The sequence below is a fragment of the Schistocerca gregaria genome, chromosome 5, assembly GCF_023897955.1.
Source record: "Schistocerca gregaria isolate iqSchGreg1 chromosome 5, iqSchGreg1.2, whole genome shotgun sequence".
NCBI classification, from domain to species: Eukaryota; Metazoa; Arthropoda; class Insecta; order Orthoptera; family Acrididae; genus Schistocerca; species Schistocerca gregaria.
Window position 1 is genome coordinate 578,253,831 of NC_064924.1, and position 14,832 is coordinate 578,268,662.

Genomic DNA, 14,832 nt, shown 5'->3' on the forward strand with positions numbered 1-14,832 from the left:
ACATTATTGATTGGAGTATGGAATTTACATTACGCCTTACATTTTATTCATAACAAGAATTTAGCCAAAGGCATCATCGTGACATTAGTTGCAACAGAGGTACGCACTATTGGGATGATGAAACTTATGAAGTCCTGCTTCCGACTGCTTGTTAGAACATGTTACATTATTACGCAAGCAGTGGGGCAAGGCCGACGTCACCCCAAATCCAAGTTGGCAGCCATTGCCTCAGGAGGACACGACCCCAAGTGGGTCACCCCAGAGTACCGTTATCCAATATGGCGGCTGTGACACAAGTGTGTAACGTCACATGATGTCACCTGATGATGTGAATACCGTTATCCAAAAATGGTGGGATGATAGGCAAATTGGGATACCTCCACTAACAAAAGTCACCCCATCCTACAAACGCTCGGGAAGTTTGAATTGTGGCGGGAAAATGGGTCAATTGAGCTACCTTTACTAACCTAAGGAAATGGTGGGAAAGAGAGGGCAGTTGGGCTACCTCCACTAACCTCTTCCTAGGAACTGGACATAAGTATTTATTTAAACAATCACAACAACAGTATTGGCCGTCCTATTAGAAAATGTACGTGAATATTGATCAAAGAACTCATATTCAATTAGAATAGAATTTTTATAAATTTGTTTAAATTTCTATAAATTTCCTTAAGTTTGTTTAAATTTAATTAAATTTGTTATCTATCTACAGCATTAGTTTCGTGTTACCACCACAAGAGGCTGCGATATCGGTACCTGTATTACATGCACTCATTCAGCTCTGGACATTAGTGTTTATTTAAACAATTAGAGCCACTACTACCGCCAAGTGTGGCCCTTATCCAAAGTTGCGGGTTTTGGCGGGAAGATAGATCAATTGGCGTCCTTCTAATAACCTAAGAAAATCACGGTAAATAAAGGGCAGTTGGGCTACCTCCACTAACCTATTTCTAGGAACTGGACGTAAGTCTTTTTTAAACAATTAGACGCAGAATTACCATCTAGTGTATTCGACATCCTCTCGAAATTTCGAATTTTGCTCTAAGAGCTTACTCCTGCAACTGATGGGAGTTAGTATCGTGTTGCTATTTCAATTCCAATACAATTTTATTGTTACCGTCACAAGAGGCTGAGATATCGATAGCCGAACATATTAAGAGTACGGTACGCTTTGCACAAGAGGCAACTGACCTACTTAGCTGGTACTACAGCACTTAGCAATATGTCACGTTGTAGTCCGGCTGTCTATGCGTTACGGGCGACAGAGCGCGTTGATAATAATAACGACAGGGACTAGCCTACTTCCAGAAACGCCGACGTCTGCCGGTCACAAACAGCCGATTTTCTCTAAGAACACTCAGGTCCGCCTGGGCCAGCCTTATATTTGGCCAAAGACCCACAAAGCGTTATATAGGTAAGAAAAGGGGTACGCTATGCATTCAACTACCTAGTTTCAACTGCTTTTCATGGTCAACCAACCACTCACTTCCACATTTCCTACGTACATCGAGGGACGTATGTCATCTAGTTTATTTATTAGACTGATACAAAACACTCTTTCTGCCGGTGGTTTGGAGGGAGGCAAAATTGGTGTGAAAAATGTATCAGCCTGTTCTGGGCTGCTGGAGGGAGGAAGGAGTGTACCTTATTTATTTCTTGGACAATTTATTTAGCTACGATTTCACCTAATTTACTTTTCACACTGATGCAAAACACTCACCCTAACATGCTTGGAATCACAAAATACAATTACAGGCCTCGAAAGTACTTCTAAACAATGCATTACGCTGATGTGCAGAGACGCAAACAACTCGTAACTTACGAGGTCGCGCAGTGGTTAGCACACTCGACTCGCATTCGGTAGGATGACGGTTCAACCCTCTAACACATTAAGACACTCCAGATGCGGGAGACTGACTCAAATATCCATCCTAATTGCATAATTAATCACAAAGATCGTTCCCAATTACACAACAAATAACTGTACTAGACAACGGCCTTATCCTCCTTAAAAAATATTTCTCAGCACCATTCCAAACTCAAGCAAATATCGCAATTAATGACATAGATCAGTCCTAATCACAAAACTATCTGCATAGCACTGCAGAAGAACGCCTTAAAGTCACAAAACTGACAACTGGTGTTATCCAGTTGGGAAAAAATCAGTCACTGGAAACCAGCGACAGAAACACTCAAGCTAGGGGGTGGGGAGGGTAACGTTCAGCTAACCACATACCAGTGTTGGACAGATAGGAGTTAAAAACAATGTACTACTTGCAAGCATATACCATCACTCACTGTTTGACGTCAGAGTTCACTACACATGCATACCAAAAAATCATCCTAACCAAAGACAGTACACGCTATCACACCTGATGCCAAAAAAAAATATACTCGGGGAAATCTTCGTCTTAAAAGACAGCCTTCTCATCCATCTACAGTCACAAACTATGGAATGGAGCTACTACACCGACACCCATCATGCCTGTTCTGACAGAAAGCCGAAAAGTCCCGCCGCCTGAATGGGGCGCCCCCAACCGAAATTCCTCGATGGCACTCACTGATATAACAGGGCTGGCCCCCAACACTTCTTTTTTTTAGACTTTGTTTGACGTCAGGTAAGACGCTCTGGCAGCGCTCTTGTATGGGTCTCGTCCACTCCATTATTTATTTAACATCAGCTACACTCGTATAATAAATCAAAACTTTCCCGACCACAATAAATGTCCTCTTTCCACGAAAATAGACAAAGTCCAGTTTTATAAGCAAAATTGGCATGGTTTTTTACGTTAGACTAAAACACCCCCTTTACAAGTCGAGTTACAGCATTACCTCTTAATGAGATGGTCTATTGTCCAGATAAATACCATGACACTGATTACAGGCGGTCATCGCTCGAGTATACTCGCTTTTGGAATCAAGCCCTCCCATCCCAACACATACCTGCTTAGGATCCTACGCTGAAATCCTTTATTAATTACAGTCACTAGTGAATCATATTTCTAGCAGTCTCATATCTCGAAATGACTCAGCTTTCTCGAACCTATTTGCTGCAGTAAAATTCCAACCTCGTTTTAGGTAGCCCCCATGGATCTGGCCACTGCTGCCATTTCTCCATCTTTATGCATGTGATCTTTCCAATTAAACTCAGAACTGAGTAGGACTCTGGGGAAAATATTTCTACCACCTTCTGCAACCCATGTAGGCTAAGCTTCATTACTGCGACAGGACTGTGTTTTGACCATTTGATGGAGATGGAAACTGCCATAAGGACATTCAGCGACTGTTTAGCTGGCGTGGGCATCTAAATATTTACAAATAAGTCTTTCAGACCGATTTATATTCCATGTAAATAATTGCACGATGCCCTAACCTCAAGTGAAGTTCCGAAGTTTCATATAAAAGAAAATATCAGTAGATTCAGTGATGATGAACTGCCGCATTCTTCAACCAGAATTGTGTTCAGCTGCAAGAAGATACAGACACAAATGGTAAACACACTGAGCGTAGCTGTCATCAGTATTGTATTTAGAAAAGTTCCTATTTAACATTGTTCTAGAGCCACAGATAGTTTCCTAATTCTTAGAATCCCTCATTATAAAAACATTACTTTGTAGCATGAACAAAAACGTTTATTTAACAAGCAGGATACCCCTGGGATAAATTCCGTAGCAACATTTCAACGAATCCGTTACTTCTTCATTTTGTTCCGTACCCAACCCGTTTGAGGAGGTCCACATTGAAAGTGGTTTCAGTGATCATGACGAAGTTCTTGCAGGAATAATTCCCAAACCACAAAAGCCCACTACAACAAAAAAATGATTAACATGTTCAGAAAAGTAGATGAAGTGATGCTATATTTGAAGGAAGAAACCTTTAGTTCTGTACATGAGACATGTAGAGCAGCGGCGTCCAGTGTCTTTGCTTGCCTGGGTAACATTGGAAGCAGGCGACTAATTTTCTGGGAGGAGAGGGGGATGCTCAGATATATAGGGAACACAATTTAGAATTTACGATTTTATGATGCTTTATTCTAAAGAAACAAGGGGTTAATTTAACAAATCATTTAAGAAATTTTGTTATTATGGTCACTTCTTAGAACGCATTGATACGTGTTTTGGGTCGCAGGTTGGCCTCCTCTTATGTAGATGAACTGTGGCTCAATTTTAGAAGAATGATTGACGAACACGGGATAGATGCTAGTAGAACAATGCTTATTGGGATGAACAGTGTACAGTACACAAATCTTCTAAATACAGTAAATAGAGCGTGCGGTAGAGTAAGGTGTAAAAGCACATGGCTTTAAAGAGACGCCAAATGAAACGCGCATGTTTGTCGAAATGGCAAAGCGTGAAACATTAAACTACTGTTTTAGCACAGTTCTGTCAAAAGATCTCTCACGAAGCCCAAGAAATTATATCCACTTGTAAAGGCTGTCTGTAGCACTAACGATAGTGTGTAGTGGCACGGGAACCTAAACTGAGTGTGGCAAAGCAAAATCAAAAGTGTGCCATGTACCCTTTCCACGTGTTATTTTATAAAGTAATATCGAGGGAGACCCTAGGTTAAATCTCGCCCAACTGCAAAGATGAGTCAAATAAATAATAATCTCTAAGGCTATGAAAAAAGAGCTGAGAACAAAATAATATGCGTATTCGTGATACGAGAAGAGTTATCTTATCTTCATTACTAGCTGAATAAACAATGTTGTTATTTATGTTTTTGTCTAACTGACCATACAGCAAATATTGTTCCATTCAGCATAGCAGTTTTATTGTACCAGACATTTATGAGCTTGTAAACAATCTTTTGAACTATGGTCACTCATAGGCTGAGTCGATAGGAGGGCAAATACAATGAATGGTGATCGTTTAAAGCCGCGCTCAAAAACTCACAACTGAGGCGTGTAACTTCTCGTTTCGCACAAGTAACATCCACGTTTGGGAAAGCCACAGAAAATTTGGCGGTGCTTGTTTTAAACTCAAAATTAGCGAATTTGTCACTTTTATTTTAGCTGCATTTTGTCGCAAGGAGTATGCACTGCGCTGAAGCATCATTCTCTCAGTTATTTTGGCTTGGAGAGTGAAGTTATTATTTTTTTGTAAAATTGTTGCTTTGGTTGCATAGTATTGACCATAGGTACATTCAAGGGAACTTATTTTGTCTTTCTTTGTCCTATCGTCGCGAGTGTAATTTTCATGCATGCAATAAATAAACTGATTGATAGATCAAATGGGCCATTTTTGAAGATACTGTAAGAAGAAGTTTCGAATTATTCATGCTACTGTATGGATTTTAATGCAGACATAACATTTCGGTTAGGCTGTTCATATTACCATTTACTAGACCACGAACGTCATCCTACAAAATTTTTAATACTGCAGTTCCCTCTCATATAACATTTTTACAATTGTACTTGTTATATATTACAAATGGGGATTCTTCTCGCTATAGAATCTCAAGAAAAATAGCCAAACTATCCAGCAGCTAGTAAAGCATCTCGTTAAAGGTTGACGTGTGCTGCTCTTTCTTGCCGACAATGCAAATAAACGTACTAGTCTAAGCAGTAGTCCCTAGGAGAGCGGCTGCCAGTTTAAGACGAGGACCGCCAAATTGTCTCTGTCGCTTTCTCAGACGCGGTTGTTACTTGTGTTACACGCCGCACTTGCGTGTTTCTGAGCGCGGCTTTAAACAATTATGTCAGCACACAATTTCCCTATTCCAATTGAGAACTTGTAATCATTGTTGTTGCAGCGACATAAACTAACTAGCTCCTGTTGTTTGGTTTCTGCAAGTAAAGGCAAAATGCTCAACAAAATACGTAAAACAAATGGGAATTTTTTTATTGACCACCTACGGTGCGTGACCAAACTCACTTTGCTAGTGTGCTTGCTTCCTTTCTCGATATCTTTTCATTCTCTTCTCTTTATGTTCTCTCAGATGTAAGACTTGGTTTAATTTTACACTGACGCTTGTCAAGTAAAGTTTTGAGTTCAGCTCTGTTCTGTAGGATTTTGCTTCTAATGTCGAGTTTCCTCAAGATCTTTTTCAGTTTCAAGTATCCGCTTGTTTTGTTAACTTTCATAGAGAGTGAAAGGCTATTAAATTCCAGTTTTAGTTCCTTGAAAGTGTCCGAGATTTTCTCCAAATTTGGATCTAACTCGTTAGGCTTACAACTCATCCAGATTCTCTCAATACAAACTGGGCTGAAAATTGTCTTTCATATTTTCTTTTCTTGTTTTTCTGTGTCTCTGTTTAACGATTTATTGATGCTCTGCATCGAAAATCTTATAAAGGAACATTTTATGCAGACATACCATTACTTCGTCTTGCAGTATCTTCAAAATTGGTCCATAGGTCCCATCAATCAGGTGCAAGAAAATTACACTCCCAACGATAGGACAAAGAATGACAAGATCAATTCCCTTCAATGTACCTATGGTCAATACTATGCAACCAAAGCAACAATTATATAAGAAATAGTAATTTCAGTGGCCAAGCCAATGTAACTGAAAAAAATGATGTTTCAACGCTGCACACATTTCCTTAGCGCAAGTCAGCCAGACAAAATGTGGCTAAAATAAAAGTGACACATCCGCTAACTTTAAGTTCCAGACGAGGACCGCCAAGTTGTCTGTCGCTTTAATCTCTGATGAACATAACGTTTGAAGTTTGATTATTGCGAAGATTTTTATTTTAATTTACATTACGTGATACAGATTTTTTGTGAAATCGATTCAATTTAATTCTATAAGCTTTTTGTATTTTAATAATTATCTTTTTGCTTCCTTCACGACTGAATCCAGAACGTTGGATGATTTCTCCTAGGTATTTAAATTTGGATACTTGAGTTATTTTTTTGAAATATGTAAACATTGGTTGTTCATCTAGATACGCGGGTAGAGCTTTCAATGTGTCGAATTTTTTCATTAGAACCCTTTAGTCCACTTTTAGCTTCTATTTTATGATGTTTCCAAGGAAATTAATTGACTCTCCTCTGTTTTTTTAAAAGACTACCAGATCGTCTGCTTAAGCAAAACATCGTAAATGAATTTTAGTTTATTTTAGTCTGCCAATAGATATTCCTTTCACTTCCTTGTCCCATGCACTAATCACATTTTCTAGTATAAGACTGAACAGCAAAGGAGATACGGCTATTATTTCCTTTATGGAGATAAGGCCGTAGTCCAAGGCGTAATTCTCTGCCTTATTGCCATCAATAAAATATCAGCAGTATCGCAAATAAAGGTTATGAAAGCTTATATCTTATGAGCAGGGGTCATAGACCGTCTCTCTACACGACCCCCATTTTTGTACCAAAAGTTCAGGCATTTCGCCTTAGAATTTAACGTTTGGGCTGATGTAAGTTAATTTCTGTTTAATCAACTGTCTTACCTTTCCATTCACTTTAAACACGTCTAGTATATTAAACAATGCACATCAGTCTATTGAATGGAATGCTGTTTTGAAGCTTACGCAGGTGATCCTAGTTCATCTGCTCTAGCGGGTACGAAAGGACGTTTAGAGATTGAGAATTAGTTCCACATGGGGTGTACCATTCCTAGAACTTGCTTGATGTTCGATAGAATTTGTAAGAATTTTGTTAGTAACTTACTGGGGCTCTAATTCTGTGTTTGCCTCATGTTTCTCGGTGTGAATTCGGCTGAGGGAAACTGAGAATTTCATAGTTTGCTGTGAGTATGGAGTTGTCTTTATTTTTTATTTCCAAAGTCCCATCTGATCGACTAAAACAGACACTGGGTGCCTGATATTTTGACATTTCTTTTCCTGAAATTCTGTAGAAATTCCATGCAGTATTTTTGTTCAGCTCTTGCCCTGTTTCTGACAGTCTGTTTTACATACAGACGTTTTGGAGATCGAATGATACCTGAACTCTGTGGAGCGTAATGAACTCACTTAACCTTTGTGTGGCTTTATGGGTTTACCAGTCTGTACAGGCTTTAATTGTTTGATATATGGCTTCGTGAAAGGTATTATTCCACTACCCATGTTTACGTTTCGAAGACTTGATTCACAGTATCTTAAGGGGAGTAGTACGTCAAACGGGCCAGCTTGGAGGAGGAGAGGCATCACCGGACATTTTAGTTTCCAGTGTCTATACCTTTACAAATAAATTCATAAAACTTTGTCATCATCACCAGGAAGCATTCAGGATTCACACGCATTGCAGTTGAAGTTCGAAAACATAACAAAATAATATTTTTACGTGTGAAATTTTATCATTTTTTCACTTACTAATCGCTGCATTTGTTGCTATAGGTACACTTATCTTAATAAGTTAAAGAGTTTCTTCGATAAATTTTGCACAGCATACATACCATACGTACAGGTGTATGAAAATCTAGAATTTATTTAAATTATGAAAAAAGGAATGAGCTGTTATATTTTAAACTTCATGTTTAGAAAAAACACAAGTTACCTCAATTTTTAAAACAGTTTTTAATAGATGTGGAAAATTGTAGAGTTTCATACACCTTTAAGTATGGTTTCTATGCTGTGCAAAATTCATCGAAGAATCTCTCTTACCTGTGAAGGAAAGTGTACCTATAGCAACAAATGCTGCCATCAGTAAGTGAAAAAAATGATGAAATTTCACATGTAAAAAAATTACTTCATTATGTTTTCGAACTTCCACTGCTATGAGTGTGAATTCTGCATCCTTCCTGGTCATGCTGACAAAACTTTATGAATTAATTTGTAAAAGTCTAGAGAGTGGAAATTAAAATGTCCTGTGGTGCCTCTCTTTCTCCAAGTCGGTCTGTTTGACGTCCTACCCCCCTCAAACAAGATTCAAATAACTTCCATACAAACGTCGTTGGCCAAGAATGCTCTACGAGTTCTAAATTTAAAAATACTCTCTTACAAGCTTTCCAAAGCATTAGTATATCATCAACTAATACACTCTTATTATTAAGGAATTGAATCGATTAATTAAGCTACATTGGAAAGAAAACAAAGACTGAGGCAGTTAAACACTGTATGTGCATACGACACCTTCACAAGACTTCGTATTGCATCATTAAAAACGGAGAATATCTTAGAAAACTATGAGAAGATTTTATTTAGCAGAAAGGAATAGCGTAAGGCAGCATTATAATTTGTGCTGTGTATTTCTAAACGGAGTCCTCACAGCAATGAAATTACGTTTTTTAAAGACGAAAGAGAGTCCTCCAGTAAACATTAGCCCGGTGGTTTGTACCGAAACTACGACAGACAGTGTTCTAATGCATTTTGTCAAACAGAAAACCGCCCTCCTGTTAGGTACATATCGAGTCACTGCTGGTTCGTCCTCATATGGTGGGGTATTTACAGGCCCTTTTCAATATACTGTAACCAGTGCAGCTAGTAGGTATGAAGGTGACACTGGTTGAAATAATAGGATTCTACCGCTTAATGGAATAAATATAGGATGATTATGCTATTTCGTTTCTTACCCATTTTGTAATTTACGAAGCTGCTGGCACTGGAACGATGAATTATGCACTCATGTTCAGAAAAAAAACAGAACATCTTGAGCGACTAGAGATAGCACATTCATATTCACAGGACGTGTACATTAGTATGCTCTGCAGGAATGATTAGCGTTTGAACAATGGAAGCGCTCGGGTTCAAGGTCAACATCGATATCGCCGCACAACACCGCCCACCCGTAAAATGAGCCTACTGCTCTCGTTGTCGCTATAAACCGAAGGTAATGGATCAACGTGAATTGAGCAGACACTACCAGGGGCGACAGTTCGTCGCCGTCTATTAGGGCATGGATTACGTGCGCGTCGTCCATTTCTCCGCCTACCTTTGACGAGTGTTCAGGAACATGCTACACAACTGTGGTGTATGAAGCGATTTCACTGGGGCAGGAATACCATCAGTTAGTGTTTTCAGAAGAATCCAGTTTCTGCTTGATTGGAGATCATGCCCGCATTTTGGTTCGCCGCAGACAAAAGAAGCGGCTTCACAGTCAGTGCATTGGCACAAGACATACAGCGCCAACTCGAGGCCTCGTGGTGTGAGGTGCTATTGGGTACAACCACACATCACAGGCTGTGCTTATCCAGGGCACTCTGAATAGTGTGACCTATGTGATTTACATCCTGCAACCTTGCCGTACACTTTCCGCACAACACCCCAGACGCTATTTTCCGGCAAGACAATGCGAGACCACATTTTGATGCATGTACACCTGCCTTCTTGGTGTCACAATATGTCAGCTTTCCTCTCTGGTCCTCCAGATCACCCTACTTATGGCCAACCAAGAATGTGTGGGGTATCGCGCAGCGATGGGTGCAGCTCTCTGACCCAATGCCACCCAACACAGATGACCTTTGGAACCAGGTGAATGAAGCATGGATGGCTATACCGCAGGAAGCCATTCCCACATTATAAGCATCGATGCCATCACGCATGGAACAATTTACGAGGGATGGAACTTTAACAGTGGCACCTATTTATTTACAGCTCGTACATAATAGATACGTGTTTCAAAGTTTTACTGGCCTTCAAAGTAGTCATCACTTCTGTCTCTAAGTTGGTAATAGGTTGTGTTCCAATACTGAACAGCATAGAGACAGATGTGATGACACTTTCTGCCGGACCTGACCATCATTTTGCAGGACAGTGCTCAAGCAAGTACAGTGCAAGCTGGTACTGATTTGTTTGACTCATGAGCTGCAGAGTGCTATATTACCTACTGCACTCCCCTGACTTGAGCCCCCGCAAGATCAACTCGATTTCTAAACTGAAGGAAACACTTCACGACATTCGCGTGAGAACTGCTACAAATTCTTTGGCCAATAGACCGCGCCGCTCGAACTGTCAGCAAAACAGGCACTGCTAAAAGGGACTTAACATCTGTGGTCATCAGTCCCCTAGAACGTAGAACTACTTAAACCTAACTAACCTACGGACATCACACACATCCATGCCCGAGGCAGGATGCGAAGCTGCGACCGTAGCAGTCGCCCGGTTCCGGACTGAGCGCCTAGAGCCGCTAGATCACCGCGGCCGGCTGCTAAAAGTATCCTACGACTTCCACATCACTGGCAACGGGTTGTACACAACACTGGTTACTACTTTGAAGGTCAGTAAACACGTATATATTTTGTACGAGCTGTAAATACATAGTTGCGACAATTAAAGTTGCTACCCTCGTATCTGGGCGCATGGCGGACACTGTGCCTACAAGCCCACAGAAAACATGCTGAACCGTGGTGACTGAAATGCTAATCATTCTGCAGAACATATTAATGTACATGTTTTCTGAACATGAGTCTCCCATCCCTTGTCGTCCAAAGTGTAATGTCCTTTTTTTCGGAACGTGAATGTACATTAGTGCTGGAAACACAGTGCAACATTTCTGGCACCAAAAATATTCACTCCCAAACTTCACTTCGTTATTGGGAAAGGAAGAATTAACAGAGGTAAGCTGCTAGAAGCGGAGTGAGCTGCAGGCAAACTTCCTTCCATTAATATTTCTTTAATATACTATAATTATAATTCATTGGCAATTACCTCAACGATCCTTAATAGCAATCGTTCATGCAAAATGTTCTGTTTCCTTACATTATCTATACCCTCTGGCAGCTTTAGTACCCTGTAATGCAGATGAGGCAGTTCGTGACCTTCGGCTCGCGGCAACAAAGCTCACCGAACAATGTGTTCCTGGGGTGACTGCACTAATCGAACTGGGGAGTCGTGGTGAGGAGGGAGCGTCCCCGGGTAGAGCGGCTGGGCTTTAAGCTTGTACGGGGGGAGGTCGACATGTAAAATCTTAGTTGCATCCAACGTGTGTAATTATCCTAATGAATATCTCTCTGTGAGCAATACACAGAGGATCGTGTGACCAGGAAATTTATTTTGAAATGTGGTTATAACTTCTGTAAAGAGTTTTATGGATAATAATTTACACATTATAACTGTGTTACGTGTGACATCTAACCGATTTTTTAATACAATGGAGTGACAACAGTCACGTGTAGTGATCTGCACATAAAGAGATGTCGGTATTATCGCGTACGCAAGGTATAAAAGAGTAGTGCATTGGTCGGGCTGTCATTGGTACTCATGTGATTCACGTGAAAAGGTCGGACGTGTCGTAGTTGTATCTGGACGCATGGGACGTTCCACTTCGGAAATCTTTCGGGAATTTAGTACTCGGAGATCCACAATATCAGTAGAGTGCCGAGAGTAGTAAATTTCAGGCGTTACTTCTCACCGTGGACAACGGCCTTCACTTAATGACCGAGAGCAAAAGTGTTTGCGTAGAGTTGTCAGTACTAAATAACAAGCACCGCTGCATGAAATATCCGCAGAAAGCAAAGTGGGACGCACGACGAACGTAGCCCTTACGACATTGCGGCGAAGTTTGGCGTTAATAGGCAATCGCAGCTGACGACCGACGCAAGTGCCTTTGGTAACAGCACGACATCGCCTGCTGCCGCTCTCTGGGCTCGTCACCAGTTAGTAAGAGCTGATAGTAGAGTTCGCGTGTGGCGAGACACCAGGAAGCCATAGACTCAGGTTGCCAACAAATCACTGGGCAAGCTGGTGTTGGCTCCAAAATGTGTGGGCCGTGTTGATGTGGCGCGGACTGGATCCTTTGCTCCAACTGCACCGATAATTGACTGAAAATGATTATGTTCGGCTACTTGGAAACCATTTGCAGCCATTCATGGACTGCTTGTTCCGAAACAATGAAGGCATTTAGTGGGTGACAAAACGCAATGTCACAGGGGCCACAATTGTTCGCGACTGGCTTGAAGAACATGCAGCACAGCTCAACCGAATTCGTGCAGTAAGTCCTGCACTGGTAACAGTTTCGCAATTACGGACGGCTATGGATGGAGCATGGCTAAATATATCTGCACGGGACTTCCAAAGACTTGTTTCGTTCATGCCATGTCAAGTTTCTGTACTACACTGGGCAAAAGGAGGTCCGGTACTGTGTTTGGAGGTATCGCATGCTTGAAAAAGCACGAGCCTAAGACCTGAGTATTCCTTCCGCACGAGGACACCTGCAGAAGACAACAGATGGACTCACAAAATGTGTGTTCTGCCTTGATGTGACAGAGGACGAGTAGATCCCTTGCACGTTCTGCATTCATAATACAAATGGGGACAGGCACGTGTAATCTGTAGTATTACAGAGACAGAATGCTCAGAATGCTAACTCCACAGAATGTTGACTCTTGTTTCCATTTGGTAGCAAAAGTTAATTTATTTATCTAAACAGAGTGTGCAACATTTTTTTTTATCGGCATACAATACCTCTCTGGTGGATATTTGTTCGCAAAAGAGGGGTTCTCTGAGCATATGGGGCTGTCATTTACTACAGTTGATGGTGAACTCTGATACGACGGTATTTCTTCTGTTCGATCTTGTGTAACACATTATTCATTATTACGTCATCGCGAGTGCTGAATATGAACGAAGGCTATCAACTCTATCAATATCAGGGTTCACGAGACTGTGTTAAGATATACATTGATATGCACGGTCGCATTGATAAGTGGTATACTTATGTAGATTTCGTCGTGTAACGAAAAGAAACATGACAGAAGCCAACAGGGACGAGGAGTTAGCAGCAAAGGAGATGTATCGACGGTCCATACAGGATGTGCAGACAGTCTTTACGCAGTAACTGACGTCCCATGACTCCATACTAGGGTCACTGTTTTACTTCGCAGGACAAAGTTTAATTAACGCAGTGGCTGTCAGAAGGAAATGAGTGAAGTGAGAAGCCTCGTAGTGTATGATGTAGTAACTACTGTATTTAGAACGCTTTGTATACACTTTTTGCAAGAAGTTTTGTATTGTGAATATGGCAAGCGAAGGGAAAGTAGGTATGTTTTAGAAGTATGGAAAGAGTACAACTGAGGCGCAGAAGCGAAATTCCTTCAGATGAGATACAATTTACAAGTAATAAAGTTAGGTATCATGTACATAAAAGTGTAGCTATTGCCGTAAGTGATTGTATTGGAAGTTAAGATTCTGTCATGCCTGACCACACTGACGTGGTAGATTAGAATGAAAATGGCAGACACACAGAATCTGACGTCGAAATTTCAAGTGAACCAACATGAGACTTGCACAGATAAAACCGTGGCGATCTATCAGTACCTCAAAAGTTTCAGATGAGGGTAGTAGTGAAAGTGAAACGTCCCCTTAGAAAAATTATACACGACTGGTCTATGTGAAACGTACCCTTAGAAAAATTTTACACGACTGTGCTTAAACTGACACACAATAGTTTTTAGCGCAACGCAATCTGACTTTCAATAATCCCTACAAGAGAATGGCCCTGACTAACATTAACTTATACGTTTCACAAATCACTTACCTCACAAAAATCTTCGTTACTCAAGCTACTGCAATACAGCGAGCGCTACTACTGCCAGCTAAATAAAAGATTCAAACTACTGAAGGCACTAACTACTGATAGGCATAGTTAGCAAATGAAAGATTTTAATAGAGAACAAACAATGTATTTACCTCACTAGTCATAATATATATAGCAGTTCATGACACCAATTCTTACAAATTTCAAAACTCCGCCATCTCTCTCCCCACGTCCATCACTGCTGGCGGCTCACCTCTAACTGCGCAACGCTACGCGCTGTTAGCATCCAGATGCCGCAGCTCAACACTACAATGGCAGACAACAATGCAAACTAAACACACACTGTGCACAGCACAGCCAGTGATTTTCATACAGAGCGCTACGTGGCGGCGGCGTTAGCAGTAAAGAATCCTAAACAGCCTACTTACATAGCCCCCATGCTCCCCACAAAAAATTTTACAATTTGTTTTAGGCAA